General features: G+C 42.1%; 1 pseudogene; it reads left to right on the forward strand.

The window, feature by feature from the left end:
* Positions 1-3,146: 3,146 nt before the first annotated feature.
* Positions 3,147-6,593, forward strand: LOC102911344 (non-POU domain-containing octamer-binding protein pseudogene; annotated as a pseudogene).
* The last annotated feature ends 5,914 nt before the right edge of the window (positions 6,594-12,507 follow it).

Consider the following 12,507-nt stretch of genomic DNA (forward strand, 5'->3'; position numbering starts at 1 on the left):
GCATCTGAAGTTCCAGATCTTTTACTCAGATTTTCTATTTCCAGTATTCCCTCTGTTTGTGTCTTCTTTATTTTTTCAATTTCCCTTTTCAGGTCTTGGACTGTTTCCCTCATCTGTTTCATTGCTTTTTCATGGTTTTCTTTCAGGGATTTATTGTTTTCTTCTGCTTTATTTGTCTTTTCCTCTATTTTTTTATAGCAATTCCCCATTTTTTGTTTGTCTTTTCCTCAATTTCATTTTTGATTTCTTCTATAAATGTCTCTAGCATCTTCATGATGTTATTCATAAGGTTGCTTTATTCTGCTTCTTCCATTTTGTGATGTTCAGGTCTTACTGTTGGAGGAGGGCTAGGTTCTGGTGATGCTGTATTGCTCTTCATTTTGTTGTATGTACTTCTGCCTTGATGTCTGCCCATCTCCTCGTGGATTGGTTCTTCGTCTTATCAGTGCTCTTGGTCCAGACAGAGCTCCGGGCCGGATGGGAGCTGGGGGCTGGTCTCTGAGTCTCAGGAAATGACTGGGGTCTCAGCGGATGGACGTGGGGGCAGGATGTATAGATTGCAGTGTCTGCCAGGGGGGTGGGTGTTGCTGGAGGGCTTCTCTCTAGGTTCCACCAAGCCCCGCAGTCCCACAATCCACATATAAAATAATCACTCAGACGCTTATATTACTTATAAACTGTATGGCTGTGGCAGGCTTCTTGCTAACTGTTCTTTTATCTTAAATTAACCCATTTTTATAAATCTATACCTTGCCATGTGGCTGGTGGCTTACTGGCGTCTTTACATGCTGCTTGTCCTGGCCGTGGCTGCAGTGTCTCTCCCCCCTTCTTCCTATTTCCCCAATTCTCCTCTCTCCTTGTCCTGCCTATACTTCCTGTCTGGTCACTGGCCATCAGTGTTTTATTTATATAGAGCAATATCCACAGCACTTCCCCTTTTCTTCTTTTTTTTTTTTTTTAAAAAAAGGAAGGTTTTAACTTTAACATGGTAAAATTACATATAACGAAACAATTATCGAGCAAGAATTGCAATTACAATATTAAAGAAGATGTCCTATCTATCTTATATTTGTGAGTTTAAGGTTTTATATCTAACTTATCTTTTATCATAACTAAGGAAAATTGTAAGTATCTAGTCTTTAACCACATCAAAGACCTGAGAAGGAACATAATGGTACCTGAGAAATGGTAGATGGATGCAAGCAACTTTCAGGAATCTTGTAAGAGTAGACCAAGACAGCTGGCAGCCTGGACAGTCACCTAATGTTTCTCAGCATTGTTGGTGCAAATTGGCTACAGGCCTAGAGTATCTGACAGACCATTTTTAGAAGCAGGAATTCTGAAAGACCATCTTACCCTGTCTTGGCAGAGTACAGGGGTTGCTTTCCTTGTGTCCCGCTTGTCCAGAAAGGACAGCATTGCATTCGTACTGTTGGCCATCAAGGAAAGGGCAGTTCTTTGCCCAGTAGGCCATTTTGTGCCAAGAAGACAAACTTCCAAATGGAAATGTCTTAGAAGCCCAACATTCTCTCCGGATCAAATTGGTGCAGCCAGGAGCAATTGTGTCTCATGTCAACAGAATTCTAAGTTATTTAAATGCCATATTCTCTAGGTCTATGAAGTGTTTGAAGATTACCTATCTATCTGAAATATATCTATGTATACCTAGAAGACTTAACTAACATGGCTACAAATATGATTATCATAGATGACTAATTATTAATCTATTTTTAATTATCCATTACAATTTTAAATGAGTTACATAAACATAATACCTCAAACAAGAATAGAAATACAGTATAACAAAATTAACTTCAAGTTTGTATCAAACTAAAATTTTGTATCAATAAACTAAAATTTATACCAATGTAAAACATTTTAAACATAAACTAAAATCTATACCAATGTAAAACATTTTAAACAAGTTGTTCCTTAAAAGTAGGTTCATTAATCTACCCTTTTATCTTATCATCTCTATATCCTCCTATATATCTATATCATATCCCATTTTCTTTTTTAGAAAGAGATCACATTTATAATCAACCTGTTTTAAATAAAAATATTGTTTTTTCTCTGTCCCACACCAGAGGGCTCTTCTGATATGGGACAAAGGAATCTCTCAACCTTTTTTTTTTTTTTTTTTTTTTTTAGTAATATGTCTGGGTTTAGAGGGGGAGTGAGCCAATTCCACCTCTAAAGCCAGCTTGGTATATTTGGGAATTTGGGCGTAGCATCTCTTACTACTTCCTGCTGGAGGGGGGTGCTGTATCTTATGGGGACGCAAAGAAAATTTTAGGCCTATGGGGTAGTCCTTGAGGTTGTATTGTGGGAGCCAGTTGCCTTGAAACTGTTCTGGGTGTTGGATTATCTGGGCCATGGTGTCATCAGAGATCTTTCAGGGGGTCTTGGCTGGTCAAACCTGATGTATCTTAATCTGGAAGAAATCCATAGCCTCTGGCTTTCTGTGGAAACAAAAGCAGAACCTCTTTTCCAAAGTAACAGTTAGCAAGAAGCCTGCCACAGCCATACAGTTTATAAGTAATATAAGCATTTGAGTGATTATTTTATATGTGGATTGTGGGACTGCGGGGCCTGGTGGAACCTGGAGAGAAGCCCTCCAGCAACAAATGGTGCCCCACGTTGGGCGCCAGATGTAGATGTAACCAACCGTCTTGTTAAATAAGAAACACAGAACCAATGTAAAAGAGAAAGCGGAGAGGTCAGAGCTCAGGGCTAAAATCTCACCCTTCCTCCTGCGTGCTCCTAGCTACCCGAAAGAGAGCTATTTCCCTGTGTGTAAGTCATTTCATAGTTTTTTGTTCTGCCTTCTCATTGGTTGTAAACCCAAACACGTGACTGCCTCATCACTGTCTGTATGTACAGCCCCCCAGGTCTTAAAGGCATATGTCTCCAATGCTGGCTGTATCCCTGAACACACAGAGATCTATGGGATTAAAGGCGTGCGCTGCTGCCGCCACCAACGCCACCACCATGCTCTTTCTATGGCTCTAATAGCTCTGAACCCCGGGCAACTTTATTTATTAATATACAATCAAAATCACATTTCAGAACAATTAGAATACCACCACAGGTGGGGGTGCGGGGGAGGGTAGGAGAAGGGGAACCTTCCCGCTGGGGCCTGCCCGATGGCCAGAACCTGGGGCCAGTTTGGGCAGGTCTTCACCGGAACTGCTGGTGCCCAGGGATGGGACCTAGGGGCCAGCGTCTCTGGGTCTGAGTCTAGGCACTCACCTCTGGTCTGGATCAGCCATTTGAGTTTTTATGTAAGTGCTAGAGACTGAGACCTGAACTCAAGTCCTCATGTTTGCACAGCAAGTGCTCTTACCCACTGAGCTACATCTCTTTAGTTCCTAGTAAGATTTTTAAAAAAGATTTATGTATTTATGTATTTTATGTTATATGAGTGCTCTGGTTGCATGTACATCTGCACACTAAAAGAGAGCACCAGATCTCATTACAGATGGTAGTGAGCCACCATGTGGTTGCTGGGAATTGAACTCAGGACCTCTGGAAGAGCAGCCAGTGCTCTTAACCTCTGAGCCATCTCTCCAGCCTGAAATTTTTTAAAACAACTTTATGAAGAACTGTGAGTAAACTTGAAAACATAAGTAAAATGATAGAAAAATACAGCTTGTCAAACTAACTATAGAAATAAAATTCCAGATAGAGTCTTATAACCTTAAAGAAAGTATGTTTAATACCCTCCCTCCAAAAACAATCAAATAAAAATAAAACAGGCTAGATGCTTTACCAGATATATTCTACCAAATGTTTAATGGGTTAGCAGATTGAATCACATATAGAAAAGTAAGAACTTTGGTCATATTTACTTTATTAGAATGAAATAGCTAATATAATAATAAACAGAAATATATGACATAAGTTATGAGAATAAATGTGAAAATTTATTTTCTGAATAAACTGAATCCAGAAGTATATGATTATACATCATTGACAATTTATTTTTAGGTGTGTATATGTGTGTGTGTGAGAGAAAGAGAGACAGAGACAGAGAGACAGAGAGAGACAGAGAGAGAGAGAGGGGAGAGATGTGTGTTTGGTGTGTGTGTGTGTGTGTGTGTGTGTGTGTGTGTGTGTGTGTGTGCGCGCGCGCGCAGGTGCCTGCAGAGGCCAGAAGATGGCATCAGACATCTGGAGCTGAGTTACAAACAGTTATAAACTACTGAACATGAGTGCTAGGATCCAAACTTGGGTCCTCTGCAAGAGAAACAAGCACTCTTAAGTGCTGAGCCCTCTCTCAAACCCCACCAAGTAGAGCTTTATTCTCAGAAAACAAATATGCTTTAAAATTAGAAACCAATCACAATTTTAAGAAGAAATCATGTGATTATCCTAATACATGCAGGAAAAAGCATTTGATAAAATTCAACACCTACTTAAGATTTTAAAAATGAACTATGAACCAATAGCTGAGGAGCCCCCAACTGGATCGGGCCCTCTGCATAAGTGAGACAGTTGATTAGCTTGATCTGTTTGGGAGGCCCCCAGGCAGTGGGACAGGGACCTGTCCTTAATGCATGAGCTGGCTGTTTGGAGCCTGGGGCCTATGCAGGGACACTTTACTCTGCCTGGGAGGAGGGGACTGGACCTGCCTGGACTGAGTCTACCAGGTTGATCGCAGTCCTTCGGGGAGGATTTGCCCTGGAGGAGGTGGGAATGGGGGGTGGGCTGGGGGAAAGTGGGGGGGTGGGAGGAGGGAGGACAGGGGAATCCATGGCTGATATGTAAAATTAAATTAATTATAAAATAATAAAAATACCATAAGGAACTATAACTAGAGCTCGGGATGGTGGAGGCTGTGCAGCGTCACTTTTACTATGAGCAAAGAACTGTGTTCAAATCAAAGTCAAGGGTTCAAAACTGCAGAGCAATAAAAGCTTTAACTTGGAGAAGCAGAACCATACTCCAAAAAAGCATCATCAGCATCACCACAAGTAGCAGCAACAGCAGCAGCAGCCATCCTACCAATACCTGCAAATGGACAGCAGGCCAGCAGACAGAATGAAATCTTAACTATTGACATAAAGAATTTTAGGAAACCAGGAAAGACCGTCACCTGGAGTAGCCATCTCTTTGTGGACAATCTTCCCCTGATGTTACTGAGGAGGAAATGAGGAAACTTTCTGAGAACTATAAGAAAGCAGGCAAAGTTTTTGTTCTTAAGGATAAAGGCTTTGTCTTTTTTTTCTTTTATTTTATTTTACAATACAATTCAGTTCTACATATCAGCCACGGATTCCCTTGTTCTCCCCCTTCCGCCCCTCTCCCCTTCCCCCCAGCCCATCCCCCATTCCCACCTCCTCCAGGGCAAAGCCTCCCCGCCACTTCCCTGGAGGACTGAGATCAACCTGGGAGACTCAGTCCAGGCAGGTCCAGTCCCCTCCTCCCAGGCTGAGCCAAGCGACCCTGCATAAGCCCGAGGTTTCAAACAGCCAACTCATGCAATGAGCACAGGACCTGGTCCCACTGCTTGGATGCCTCCCAAACTGATCTCGTCTGTCTTTTTTTTTTTTTTTTTAAGAATTTATTTAGTATCTATAGTGTTCTGCCTGCATATATGCCTGCAGGCCAGAAGAGGGCACCAGATCTCATTATAGGTGGTTGTGAGCCACCATGTGGTTGCTGGGAATTGAACTCAGGACCTCTAGAAGAGCAGCCAGTGCTCTTAACTTTTGAGCCATCTCTCCAGCCCGGCTTTGTCTTTATTTGCTTGGAAACAGGACCCCTAGTGAAAATTGCCAAAGTGGAGCTGGGCAATATGTCACTCCATGGAAAGCAGCAGCATGTACACTTTGCTTGTCCTATAGTGGATCCCTTACAGTCGGCACTTTTCCTTAGTACGTATCCAATGAACTGCTGGAAGAAACCTTTTCTGTGTTTGGCCAGGTGGAGAGGGCTGTGGTAATTGTGGATGACTGAGGAAAGCCCTCAGGGAAAAGTACTGTTGAGGTCTCAGAGTATTCAGCTACTCAGAAACCTCTGGACAGATGCACTGAAGGCTCATTATTGCTAAACACGTTTCCCTGGCCTGTGACTGTGGAGCCTGTGGACCACTTAGATGATGATGAGGAACTTGCAGAGAAGCTGCTGATAAAAACAAACAAACCAAAAACAAACAAACATAAAACCAACCACACCCCCACACACCCGCAATTTCACAAGGAGCAAGAATAGCCACTCAGATTTGCACAGCCAATGTCACCCACTGGAAGATACTCATTGAGATGGAAGATCAACAGCAGGATCAACTGCACCCAAATATCAGGGAGGCTCATGAGAAGTTGAAGATGGAGATGGAGGCAGCATGCCATGTGCACCAGGTTATGCTAATGAGGCAGGATTTGATGAGGTGTCAAGAAGAGCTTCAGAGAATGGAGGAACTGCATAACCAAGAGGTTCAGAAAAAAAAGTAGCTAGAGCTCAGGCAGGAAGATGAGTGCAGGCACCTTGAAGAAGAAATGCTGCAGCAACAAGAAGAAATGCAGTGACAGCAGGAAGGATTCAAGGGAACCTTCCCTGATTTGAGAGAACAAGAGATATGGATGGGCTAAATGGCTATGGGAGGTGTTATGGGCTTAAACAATAGAGGCACCATGCCTACTGCTCCTGAGCCAACTGGTATCCCAACTCTTCCAGGACTTGACACTATGAAGCCAGATGGAGGCTTGGGATTGACTCCACCAAAAACTGAATGGTTTGGCCAAGCTGCTACAAATCAAAGGAATTAGTGGAATTCCTCCTGCATTCAACTGTCCAACTCCTGGAGCTGAATTTGCTTCAAATAAATGCCACTGATACTAAATAAAGTTGCAGTGTCTAGTTTCCCACAACCCTTAAAAGAAGGGTCCTTTTTGGACTAGTCAGAATTCTACCCTGGAAAAGTGTTCGGAATTCTTCCCAATAGATAAGTCTTCCTTGCCTGTACTATTCTAGGGAGTATGCTTGGAGCCAGAGGTCAAGGGAGGGGTGGTATTTAACAAATCAAAGTCTGTGGTATTTTGCTTTATCAAGTCTGTCTGGTGTATTCTCTGAAATCTCTTGAGCCAGCTCCTGACATTTCAATCATTATGAACACCATTGTCTTCCATGCTTCTACTAGTATGCCCCATTAAGTAGTGCTTAGAGCATTCCACTGATTTCCTAACTCAAAGAACCAAAGTCTAAATTACTCCAAACAAAAGCAAGGTCAGGCCTATCACAGCAATACCCCATTACCCTGGTACCAACTTCTGTCTTAGTTAGGGTTTCTACTGCTGTGAAGAGACATCATGACCACAGCAACTGTTATAAAGAAAACATTTAATTGAGGGTGGCTCACTTACAGTTTCAGAGCTTCAGTCCATTATGATCATGGCAACGGGGATCAGGGTCTGGGGAGTGGGGCAGTTCAGCTGGGAGGCAGGTCACTCAACTGGAGTGGATTGTGCCTGGACCTAGAAGTCTGCCAGAGTTGTGGGGAAGGGATGGCTGTGGGGAAGATGATGAGGTGGGAGGGGTTAGAGAGCAGAGTGGGTCTTGGGGGAATAGAATCCAGGGGGTGAGGGCAGTCCACTAGGCAGGCGCGTCACTGTTGAGAATTGCATCAGAGCAGTGGAATTTCACCCAGAGTTGGGGGCAGGGCCCAGCAGTGGTGCTGGTGCAGAGATGGGAGGGAGAGAGCCAAAGGATGTACCCTCAAGATCAAGGTTTGGGGAGTAGGGCAGCTCAGCTGGGAGGCGGGTCACTCACCTGTTCTTCAAACTGGTGTGGACTATACCTGGGCTATGGAGTCTGTTGTAGTTATTGGAGTTTTTCATTTTAGTATATCTCTTTATAAAAAAAAATCTTGGGTTAATGTTGGGGGGGGATATTTGATCACACTGTGAGCCCCGAGTTTGCATTTGCATTGATCACATAAAATTAACCTTGGGTCAGGAGGCTGAGTGTAGCATGAATTGTTAGAAGGTCTTATTAATAAAATCAAACCCGGAGCCAGGTATTGGGTTAAAGCTGGAAGATTAGAGAAGCAGAACAAGCCACAGCTTCCTCACCTTGCCATTTCCTCAGCTGATCTTGTTTCCTCAGACTGAAAGCCTCTCAGTCCTTATCCAAATGGATCTCAGCTGAACTGCTTCTAAAAGCCTAAAAACTTAACCCACCTCTATTTCTTGGTTTTCATGCCTTATATACCTTTCTGCTTTCTGCCATCACTCCCTGGGTTTAAAGGCTCTTGTTACCATGCCTAACTGTTTCCAGTGTGGCTTTGAACTCACAGAGATCTGGTTGGATCTCTGCCTCCCAAGTGATAGAATTAAAGGCGTGTGTGCCACCATTTTCTGGCCTCTCTGTCTGTCTAGTGGCTGTTCTGTTCTCTGACCCCAGATAAATTTATTAGGGTGCACAATATATTGGGGGACACAATATCACCACAGTTGAGTTAGCAACTAGTTGACAGAAAGCAATCATAGAACATCAGAGGACATCTGGAAGAGATAGAGAGACACAGGAAGTAGTAGGGAGGTATTTGGAGTGGCTGGTATAGCCTTTTTTGGTTTGGCAGAGTGGAAGCATGGGTCTTTTGGAGACAAAAGCAAGGAGAGGTTAGCTAGCTATGACCCAGTCTCTCTGAGCTAGCAGGTTTTCACTCCAGCCTTTGAGTCTTGAGTCTTAATTATAAATAGAACAATAGAGATTTAGTTAAAGCTATCTTTAGTGGCAGAATAGACCTGATACCTGGGGGAATAGAATTCCCACCAGGCTGCGCAGCCTGAGTGGCTAGGCCACTGCTAGAGAAGCAGGCTGGTAACTGCAAAGTCACAATTGTTGGCTGACATAGTAGTAGATTAAGGCACAGCCACTGTTCCCAAGTCAAAAGAACAGGTTAACTTGCCTCCATCTTTTTCTTGGGTAAGGGCTACTACCCAAGAACAAATGACCTTTTGTATCTATGATGTTGCCATTCACAGCTTTTCTTGATAGGTCTAGTACAATCATGGAAACAGGGTTGTTGTGTGTTGAGGGTCTGACAGTAGCTCTTAGCCTTGCCTATCTTAAGTAGTTACACTGTGCATTTTTTATTGGTGTACTATGTTTAATTTGTTCTTGATACCTTCAATTTGAAATTTTTCTGAGAAATGGCTGGCCCCCAGCATCTCCCTCTCTTTCTCCCTCATTCTTTCCTCTCTCTCTCATTCTCTTCTCCCATTTATTCTCTCTGCCTTCCAGCCCTGCATATTCCTCTACTGCCTAGCTATTGGTTGTTCAGCTTTTTATTAGAACAATCAGGTGCCTTAGGCAGACAAGGTAAAACAAATGCAACACATCTTTATATAATTAAATGAAGCATAAACTGATGTAACACATCTTTTCCTAGTTAAACAAATGTAGCATAAACAAATGTAACACACTTTTACATAGTTAAAGTAATATTCCACAACATACTAGGGAGGAAGAGACAAGCAGAATCTTGGAGCTGGCTGGCTAGCCTAGCCTACTTGGTAAGTTTCAGCCAGTGATGGGCACAAAAATGAAATAAAACAAGACTAGACACACAGGGATTCAGCAAAGGCCTTGGTGCAGGATGATGGTTTCAGTTGGAACTCCCCTCTCCCCCAGCAGACTGGAGCTGGCACAAACCTACCGAGAAAACATCTGACTGTTCTATGAAGAAACTGAATGGCATCTACAGAGAGCCAAGGCTTTTTAGCATGGATGCTGACAACTTGTGAGTAATTTCTTCTTCATTCTAGCCTGTAGGGTCTAAGATCTCCACTCCTCCATGCCCCTGCCCTATACAGAAGCCATTTGGATTAGGAAAACAGATATATTTCTCCAACAGAATATTAAATCCACAATAGCTTTTGAACCCTTCTTTACTAATTATAAATAATTACTAAGTAAAATCAAAAACTGATAGAAAGAGCTGGGTGTGGTGGCTCACACCTGTAATCCTAGCACTCAAGAGGTTGAGAGTCAGGAGGGTCACCACAAATTTAAGGCCAACCTAGGCTACAAAGAGAGTTCCAGGTTAGTCAGAGGTATAGTGTTAGAACCTGTCCTCTCAAACATGAAAAAGAAAATTAGAATAAAGCCTTCAACATACACACACACACACACACACACACACACACACACACAAATCAAGGTCTTGTCTAAAATTAACAAAACATTTGCTTTAATGGCCAATACTGAAAAAAAAAAAGGATTTGGAATCTCAGGAAATATAAGGTATATATGAAAAAGATTAAATTTAATTAGTATATTCAGAGAACTAAGAGAAAATATTGTATCCATAAATAGGAACAGAACATTATATAAAAGAGCAATCAGGGCTGGAGAGATGGCTCAGAGGTTAAGAGCACTGACTGCTCTTCCAAAGGTCCTGAGTTCAATTCCCAGCACCCACATGGTGGCTCACAACCATCTATAATGAGATCTGGTGCCCTCTTCTGGCCTGCAGGGACACATGCAGGCAGAATACTGTATACATAATAGATAAATCTTAAAAAATAAATAAATAAATTAGCTGGGCGGTGGTGGCACACGCCTTTAGTCCCAGCACTCGGGAGGCAGAGGCAGGTGGATCTCTGTGAGTTCGATGCCAGCCTGGTCTACCAAGTGAGTTCCAGGAAAGGCGCAAAACTGCACAGAGAAACCCTGTCTCAAAAAACCAAAAAAAAAAAAAAAAAAAAAAGAGCAATCAGAGACAAAAAGGAATTCTTAGAAATTAAGAATTTCTGGATGTTATGGTACACACCTTTAATCCCAGCACTCAGGAGGCAGAAGCAGGTGGATCTCTGTGAGTTCAAGGCCAACGTGGTCTACAAATTGAGTTCCCAGACATCCAGGGCTATTACACAGAGAAACCCCATTTAAAAAACAAAACAAAACAAACAACAGCAAAAACAAAAGAAGAATTAAACTTTGATTATTTAGCTGGAGATGTAGTTCAATGGTAGAGCACTTGCTTAGTCTGCACAAGTTCCCAGATTCAATCTCTAGCACAACAAAAAGTTAAGGTTATTTAAATTCAAATTCCCATATGAATATTAAGGAGAAGATTCTAGATGTTTCTCAGAAAACAGTGAAACAGCAAAGACAAAACTATGATGGAAATAAAATTTTAAAAAAGAGAGGGAGAAAAATGTGAACTTTGAGGGGTGTTCTAGGAAGTCCAGTGCCTAACAAGAATTTGAAAACTAAAAATTGAGAAAAAACAATAGTTGTGAGAATAGCTCTAGACTTCCTAAGAACATTGGGTGACAAAAGATAAGTGGGCAACAAGAAAATAGAAAAGCCATTGTTAGGGACTGTAACACAAATTGCTAATTGGTCTTTAAATAAAAAACCCGGTACCAGATATTGGGGTGGAAGCTGAAAGATCAGAGAAGTAGAGCAAGCCACAGCCACCACCTCTTACCTCACCAACTCCTCAGCCAATAGGCCTCTAGCCAAATAAGCTTCCTCAGCCAAAAAGGCTTTAGTTCCTGTTTCTTCACACCTTATGTACCTTTCTCTGCTCAGTGATCACTTCCTGGTATTAAAGGCATGTGGTTCCCAGTACTTGGATTAAAGATGTGTGCCACCACTGCCTGGCTCTGTTTCTCTCCTAGACTGAGTCAATCTCATGTAGTCCAGGGTGTCTTTGAACTCACAAAGATCCAGATGGATCTCTGCCTCCTGAGTGCTAGGATTAAAGGTGTGTTCTACCACTGTCTGGCCTCTATGTTTAATATAGTAGCTTGTTCTGTTCTCTGATCTTCAGGCACATTTTATTAGGGTCCACAATATATCACCACAAGGGACCCCTTTCTGATGTGGGAGGCTATTTTTCAATGAAACCTTGCTTGCCAAAAAATTCTAAAGGAAAATAATTGTCAGTAATAGCATCATGTACACGCCAAAATAACCATCAAGTGTGACAATGAAATAAAGAGTTGTAGAGATATATGAGTTAATAAAATTTCTCTCTCAAATACATTTTCATAGGAAGCTACTTAAGGATGTTCTGAAGCAAGAGAAAGTTGTAAGCCAAGAAGGAAGTGTTGGGATCCACAAGATAGTGAATCTATGCCAGGAAAGCAGTCACAGATGATCCCAGGGACGCCAACTGGGCAGAAGTCCTTGAAGTGGAGAATAGCAAGCTCTGAGAAAGAGTAGTCCAAGAATTAAAAACAAATTATCTATATGTTCGTGAATTCAATATGTTAAAAGGTGTTATTAGGAGTTTGAAGAAGCTGGATGTGGGTTGGGGATGTAGTTTGGTTAGTAGACTGCTTGCCTAGCATACAAAAAAATTGATATTGATCCCCAGCACCACATAAACTGGAGGTGATAGTACATTCCTGAATAATACAGCACTAAGGATGTGAAAGTAGGAGGATCAGAAGTTCAAAGTCTTCCTCAGCTATATACCAAATTCTAAGTCAGCCTGGAATACAACAGACCCTGTCTCCAAAACACCCTAACATAAGAAGGAGAAAGAAA

Source organism: Peromyscus maniculatus, chromosome X, assembly GCF_049852395.1.
Source record: "Peromyscus maniculatus bairdii isolate BWxNUB_F1_BW_parent chromosome X, HU_Pman_BW_mat_3.1, whole genome shotgun sequence".
In the NCBI taxonomy this organism is placed as follows: domain Eukaryota; kingdom Metazoa; phylum Chordata; class Mammalia; order Rodentia; family Cricetidae; genus Peromyscus; species Peromyscus maniculatus.